We start from the raw sequence: 7,500 nt of genomic DNA on the forward strand, positions 1-7,500 counted from the left end.
AACACTTACTAGCAGTAATGCTATAACTAACATAGATACATAACTCAGCATAACGTCTAACACAATTTGACCAATATTAATGCAACAGGTAGTTCTAATTAAGTATTGTTTTCTTTTTAGGTCCTATAACTATTCAACACTTCACACACGTACCTACACAAAACATTTACGTCTTCTGTTTCTTTAAATAACTCGTCTAAATTTTGTTTGCTTATCATATATTTTTCCCTGACTTGTCTCGTCAGTACGCACTCCAGCAGTACATGTTGGTCAGTCTGTGTTGCCTGCCCGTCACATGCACACACGCGCAAGTCCCGCGAGATGCGACTCCAACAGCCGGTCTCGATCTTTAAGTTATGAGACATTAGCCGAATTCTAGTAAACGCTAAACGTGTAAAATCAGGGACATTATGTCATATGAATAAATATTACGGACACCAAGACTAGAATTCAATATTGTTTTTTATGTGTGATACTTTGTTGCATCTTGTGGCTTATTGGTAATTAAATTAATTATTCTGTCAAGAGGATTTATATGATTATCATACTGTATGGCGCTCTGGATAAACTTATAACCATGGATGTCAGGTTTTCTGCATCAACTAAATACAACATGAAATGGTTCACTTCTGTCGAGTAGAGTCAGCTTCCTCTCCAAGAAACGTTTCCATCGGACACAGACAGTATGGTAAACTGGCTTAATTCCCGATTCAACACGAGATAAGTTTGAGCTTGTGTTATTTGTCACGTCCAGGAGACATTTCATAAGTTTATTGTACTGACTGGTGACTGACACACAGCTAACTGTCACCCACGATTCGCAGCTGTATCTCAGTTCAGCCAACAAAGCTGCGTCAAACACAAGTTGCTTACAACAATGATGCATAATAAGGTTCGAAGCACGAATTATAGAAAATTTCTTGACGACTGACTGACACTTTGCCTCGTGTAGTGACACCACGTACTTCATACAACCGCTGTCGGTAAACCAGGCCCTTAAATACTTGTATCTGTCACAGTACTTAATAACGTGTCCCTCGATCTTTAATGGAACTTTATCACAATGATCACAGCATACGAATCATCTGGTTAATGTAAATCACAAACATTAGACAGCTGGAAGGTGAGCCTTGCCTTACTTTCACTGACGACTCCAGCGTGGCACTCTTAAGCACGTTACGTGTGCAGCGATACATAACATAAATTGCTTTTAACATCCTTCTTCCACATCCTATTGATCTTAAGCATTCTATCAGCCTGGACCTCGGTACTTTATCGTATGCTTTACGATAGTCTATAAATAATACATATAACTTCAATTTCTTGTATTTTACATAATCACACAATAATCTCAGTGTAAATATCTGCTCTAGGCATCCTCTTCCCTCCATTGCTCCTGCTTGACAATTGTCCACATCCATCCACATTTTCAATCTATTGATAATAAGTGTGTCATAGAGTTTATCTAGGGTGTCCATTATACGAACACCTCTGTAGTTATCACAAAGCATGCGATCACCACACTTGAATAATACACTTAACTTACTATAGCACCAGGCTAGTGGGAAACACAAACTATCAAAAATTACATTGAACATTGTAAGAAAAAACATCAACCAATTCATAGGTAAGTTCATTAATAGGGCAGGACTTATTCCAACAAAACTTATTTTTATTCATCCCTCTCATAGCTGTTTCCACCTCTATAAACGTGAAAAGATCATCCACAATGGGAATACTTGGTGCCTGCTCAAAGTTTACCTCTCCAACTTCCTTTGTCACTGGATTCAATAATTCCTCAAAATGAATCTTAAATTGACTCTCAGTAGACTGGGTACTGCCTTCATTACTACTAATTTCATCTTTCCAGTTAATTGCTTTCCAAATTTTCCCACAGTCATTTTCCTCCATGAGTCTTTTCCTTCTTAGGTCTACACTTCCCTCACGCGCGACATTCGTCTTTTTACACTCCTTTGCTATTCCATTAACTTCCCTGCAGCTTTCCTTAACCACGTCCTGCACACTTTCCTCATTCACCACGCCCAGGGTTGGCGGCTTACACAGCGCCATCCTCGTCACGAACGCTTCTATATCCACTTTGTCATGGTGCAGGCCTGTCGCGATATTGTGGTGCGGGGACTGTGTGTGAGCGTCCAACCCAAGTTACTGGCGCGCTCAAGTAGCCGCGATGGCGTTACTCATTTAAAAACGTCAGTGTTAATTGTTAGAGTGAGTGGCGCATGATCTGAGCATGACATATCTTGGCGTGTACATAAGTCTTTTAGGACATTCAAACTGCTATACTTAGCTAAACACAGGTCGATAAACACAGGTCGATTTCCGATGTCCAGCGATCATTATGCCTAAAAGATAAATTTCTTCCTCGCTGCCCTCCGTCATATTTCAAATAGTTAGCAACTACCATTTCTTTCTCTTCACACATGTTGGGTATTGCCCGGCCCATGCAATTACTTATAAGATCTTTCACAATATTATATTCTCATCTCTTTCCGTTTATATTTCTACTTGGTAGGCAACCCACACGTGCGTTCAAGTCAGCGACCACTATGGCACCGTCACAGTCGGTCACCTGCCCCTCCCACAGCAGCGCCGGGTCCTGGTAGGGCGAGTTGACCGGTGGGATATACATGGCGCCAAGTCTCATCCCAGGGCAGCAGGACAGTTCGACCCATGTTTGTCCTTCTGCTGCAATGTTGGCACATGTGATATATGGCACCAACGCACACTTCACCAACATCATAATTCCTCCTCTCTGACTATTTTGTTTACTTTTATTCATATATAAATGAAAACCTGGCAAGCTACTAATTAACGTTACTTAATTTCAGTGATCCATATCATGTCAAATTCTAAAGCAACATTTATCACTTCAGGGCTTTGGAACTTATTTTTCACACCACAGATATTACAAGCACATATTTTTTATTGTCCATTCCAATTCTCTCCATGCCAAAATTTGGGAAATACCTATCAGTCACAACACCATCACGCAGCAATACTCGTCGCCGCAAGTCATACGTAATTTCCACTCCCTGGTTGTCTGGTTTCTGCTTCTCCTCATTTTCTCCGGTCCTCAGTCTTGTCATTTCTCTCCTTGCCACCGGATGAACGTCCTTCTTCGAGCAAATCCGTTTAAATTCTCTTCATATATCCTTCAAGTTCTTAGCCACTCGCAAGATGTCGCTCCGTTGATTTTGACTCTCCAGCGTCACGTGAATAGGGCGTCTTCTACGTGCGTCAGGCTGTTCAAGTCGTATCGTTGCCCATACATCGGTGAGTATCGGCCGGGCGTAACCGGCGGCTTCCAGCACTGTCTTGATCTTCTCTCTATCTGTCATTCCCAGGACATCGTCATCCTCCGAGACCCCAGGTATAACCAAGTTCCGCACCCTTTCTTTGGCGCCAAGGGATTCTAGGAACCGGTTTTGCTGGTGGATAATCATGTAGGCTTCATCGGGTCTTGTATTCAGTGATTCTATTTCTTTTTTCATCTCCTTCATAGCTGCCAAATCTTCTCGAATATTTCTTATTTATTCGAGTAATTCAGAGCTCGGTGGCTGCTCTTCATGAGGCTGATGTAAAACAGTTGTTCTCAGTGCACATTTTAGCTGCGCCCGCTGTCAGTTTATTGATCTCCGTAGCAGACAATGCCTTCACTGTGTTTTCATTGTCATAACTAGCCATCTTGGACAAACAAACAAGTATCCTGTTAAGTCTTTGCATCACGTTTTCTTCAGTGGTTTGGCGTCGCCGTTACCAAGGCAACGGTTTTCACAGCTGTGCAGAGGTGGTGGTGCCGGTGTTGATCGGCCAAATTATATTCTAGCTTCTAACTACCGGCTAGCTTCCTTCAGTGGGCTACAAGTAACTGACTCTTGGCTCCACTTTACCCTCGTGCAGCTCCTTAGGCAATATATTGCCTGATCTAAGCCTGCATGGCAGCAGAATCTTGGCAAAACTTGGAGCTCTATCCAGGTGTGTTTGTTGATGTTTACAGCGCCATCTACACTGTGCCTTAAGAACTTGAAAATATTTCGGAATCGCGGATGGAGAGGAGGTAAAAGTATGATGCGTCCCATTAAGGCAGTGACCTCCAGTGCCAGAGAAGACCCCTGGGTGGAGAAGAGGGAATACAAACACTCAGAAGTGCCGTGTGTGTGGTATAGTCTTCCCTCCCTCCTCTTATTTAATGCGACGTCTCTAGCCAAAAAGATGGACGAATTGATTGTGACGGTGAGATCTACTTGTGCGGATATTGTGGCGGTTACTGAGGCGTGGGAGGTCGTTCTTGAGGTGTCCACGATGCAGGACTACCAGCTCTGCCATCACCTCAGGACAGGAAGCAAAAAGGGGGGAAGGGCGGAGTGGACGTTTTCGCCCAATCTACCCTCAGCCCCTCACACCTGCCTGTCAACATTCCTGCCGGAGTAGAGGCCCTGTGGGTGAGAGTTACGCCCCCCTGCCATATCAGCATCACAGCCTCCATCATCATGTGCGTCGTGTACCACCCCCCACGAGCCACCACAGCAATTACTCACCACTTACATCAGTGACATTGCTGATGCCCCAAGTATGAGGTATCCTGTTGCCAAGCTGATCATCTGTGGAGACTTTAACGGATTGTATATCAGCGATATCCTACACCAGCTACACCTCACCCAGGTCGTGGACTTCCCTATTACCCAGGAAGCCACCCTCGGCCTTATACTGACAGACCTAGGCCAGCAGTACTCGCCCCCGAAGTTGCTGACTCCCATGGGACGGAGCACCCACCTCACCATACTGTGGACACCCACACCCACCACCTCGTACCCCCGTCAAGATGTCACCAGGACCCACTGCTCCATGCCTGAGTCATCCATGAGGGAGTTTGGGCAGTGGGTGACACAACACCCGTGGACCGAGGTGCTGCATGTGGATGACATCCACTCAAAATGGCACAATTACGTCGCCTCCACCACAGAAGCCTTCCACCGCTACTTCCCAGCCAAGAGCATCACAGTGCACACATCTGATGCCCCCTGGATGACGCCCCGCGTTAAAATACTCATGCGTCAGCGGACGTGCGCGTTCCACTCTTCCCGGACCTATACAGGAAGCTAAGAAACAGAGAGATCAGGGAGATTAAGGTTGCCAAGGCAAGCTGTTACCCGGACAAGATACACCACCTCAAGCTGGCCAACAACAGACAGTGGTATGCTAGGAGCAAAGCTTTGTGTGGCTTACAAAAGCACACTTCATCTCTTCCTTGCACCTCACACCTTCCTGCTAATCTCGCGGCTCAGGAGATGAACGACCACTTTGCCGCTATCTGTCACACCTGTCCTCCCCTCCACACCACTCCGCTTCCTGCCCATCATCCCACTCCCTCCCCTTCCCCCACTATTCAGGCGGTGGATGTTTATAAGAGGATACTTAAAGATACTAAGATACCAAGATACCAAGGATACTTAAAGATACCAAGATCAACCACACCCACTGACCTTCCCATATGGGAAGAGCCAGCAACACCGCTATGCCCCATAATAAACGCCTCTCTTTCCCAACACTCTTGTCCCGCGGACTGAAAGACATCTTACGTCTCTCCCATCCGCAAAGCTTCCAGTCCACAGTCACTCGGTGTCCTCAGGACAGTCTCTAACACCCCCATCCTTAGCTTTATTTGTGAAGATTTTGTGTACGACTGGGTCTACACCAAAATTTGTTATACCGTGGATATCAGACAGTTTGGAAATATTTAAGCCACCTCCACCTCCCATTACCTGACCAGCTTCCTTGACTTCATCCACAGCCACCTGGACAAGCGAAACACCTCTCTAGCTGTTGCTTTTGTGGACTTCAAAAAAGCCTTTGATCTTGTTGATCAACTTTGTTGTCCTCACCAAGGCAATAAGTCTGGGTCTCCCTCCCAACCTGGTAGCGTGGCTAGCCAACACCCTCTCAGGGAGGCGTCAGGCCGTTCGCTATCAGGGCACTGTCTCTAATATCCAACAGCTGACATGTGGGGTGCCCCAGGGGACCTTGATGAGCCCTTGATGCTTCCTCCTCTTCATTAACGACGCCCTCACTGACACCCCCATCGCTGGAAGTATATGTGCGACTGCACCGTGGGCGTCCCAGTCTCCAACACGAACCCGGACTACTCGCCACTGCAAGTCATTTTGGAGCGACTGCAGACATGGACGGAGGAGAGCAGGATGACCATCAACCGCAGCGAAACTGTGGTGATGCATTTCTGTACCTCCTCTGTACCAGTGCCCCCTCCCCAGCTCACAGTGGGATCTCATTCCCTCCAGGTGGTCCGATGTACCTCTGGATGTGCTTCTTAGGAGTCACGGTGGATGACCAGCTGACCTGGAAGCATCATATCGCCAGCACCGTAAGATCCGCTACCTACAAGCTGTACATGATGCGCAGACTCAGGTCGCTGGGGACACTGACAGACGAGTTAAGGGGAGTTTGCCTCACCTTCATCCTCCCCAAACTCATGTGTGCCTCCCCAGCGTGGTCCTCCTCCCTCACACACACTCAACAGCTCCAGCTGGAGAGAGTGCAGAAGAGGGCGTGCAGGGTCATCTTTGTCCCTGCCTACACCACCTGTGATGAAGCCCTGACCACCCTGAGTCTGTTCAGACGTCCAGACTATCCACCAGGCACCGAGAGGCTCTGGAGAAGTTTGGAAGGGGACTTCTGCATCATCCACGCCTCAGACACATGCTGCTGCCTGACGCACCTCGCCTGGTCCGTGCAACCAGACACCACAATAAGATAACGCCCCTAAAGGCGCTGCGCACGGACCGGGACAGACAACAGTATTTCGCTTCTAGATTAGGCTTAGCTTTAGGATTAATTAATTAATTAATTAGACGGGAGACGGGAGGAAGGAAGGCGTGAGGCGGGAGGTGCCTGTGGGGAGAGACACACTGTGCTTCATGCTCTTACATTTATACTCCACAAACACAAGTCTGTATCTGTGTACATCTATCTATCTGTAACTATTTGTATAAACAGAGAGAGAGAGAGAGAGAGAGAGAGAGAGAGAGAGAGAGAGAGAGAGAGAAAGAGAGAGAGAGAGAGAGAGAGAGAGAGAGAGAGAGAGAGAGAGAGAGAGAGAGAGAGAGAGAGAGAGAGAGAGAGAGAGAGTGAGAGAGAGAGAGAGAGAGAGAGAGAGAGAGAGAGAGAGAGAGAGAGAGAGAGAGAGAGAGAGAGAGAGTTATCCAAAAAATATACTCCCTGTTTGTCTCGCTATAATTCACTGAATGTTTTTTTTATTTTATTATTTTTTTTCAGAAGCAGTTTGCCAAATTAATAATGGCAAAAGCAAGACTAAGCTTTGAAGAAAGAACATGTCATAAAGTGTTACTGGAGGCACGAAAATGTTAAAGAAGTGCAAAGACAATTCAGAAGACACTTTGACAGGGATCCACCAAGGTGACGCGCCATTGCTCGCATCACAGCTAAGTTTGTACCAGATGGAAC

At 46.4% G+C, this 7,500-nt stretch overlaps 1 protein-coding gene and 1 long non-coding RNA gene across 4 annotated transcripts in view; one reads left to right on the forward strand and one right to left on the reverse strand.

Annotated features, from left to right (window-relative positions):
- The window catches only part of LOC135109535 (uncharacterized), a 100,714-nt gene that overhangs the window by 66,782 nt on the left and 26,432 nt on the right, over positions 1 to 7,500 (reverse strand). The gene's annotated exons all lie outside the window — the stretch shown is intronic.
- LOC135109533 (uncharacterized) overlaps positions 1 to 7,500 on the forward strand; it is a 112,120-nt gene that overhangs the window by 7,906 nt on the left and 96,714 nt on the right. Inside the window, exon 1 of one of the 3 annotated variants that reach the window (XM_064020927.1) lies at positions 7,353 to 7,452. The exons of 1 other annotated variant lie outside the window; for it this stretch is intronic. The gene's annotated coding sequence lies outside the window, so the exon portion shown is untranslated. Of the gene's footprint in view, positions 1 to 7,352; positions 7,483 to 7,500 lie in introns of those variants that run through there. One more of the 3 variants, XM_064020929.1, reaches the window with a different exon arrangement.

This window comes from Scylla paramamosain, chromosome 19, assembly GCF_035594125.1.
Source record: "Scylla paramamosain isolate STU-SP2022 chromosome 19, ASM3559412v1, whole genome shotgun sequence".
In the NCBI taxonomy this organism is placed as follows: Eukaryota; Metazoa; Arthropoda; class Malacostraca; order Decapoda; family Portunidae; genus Scylla; species Scylla paramamosain.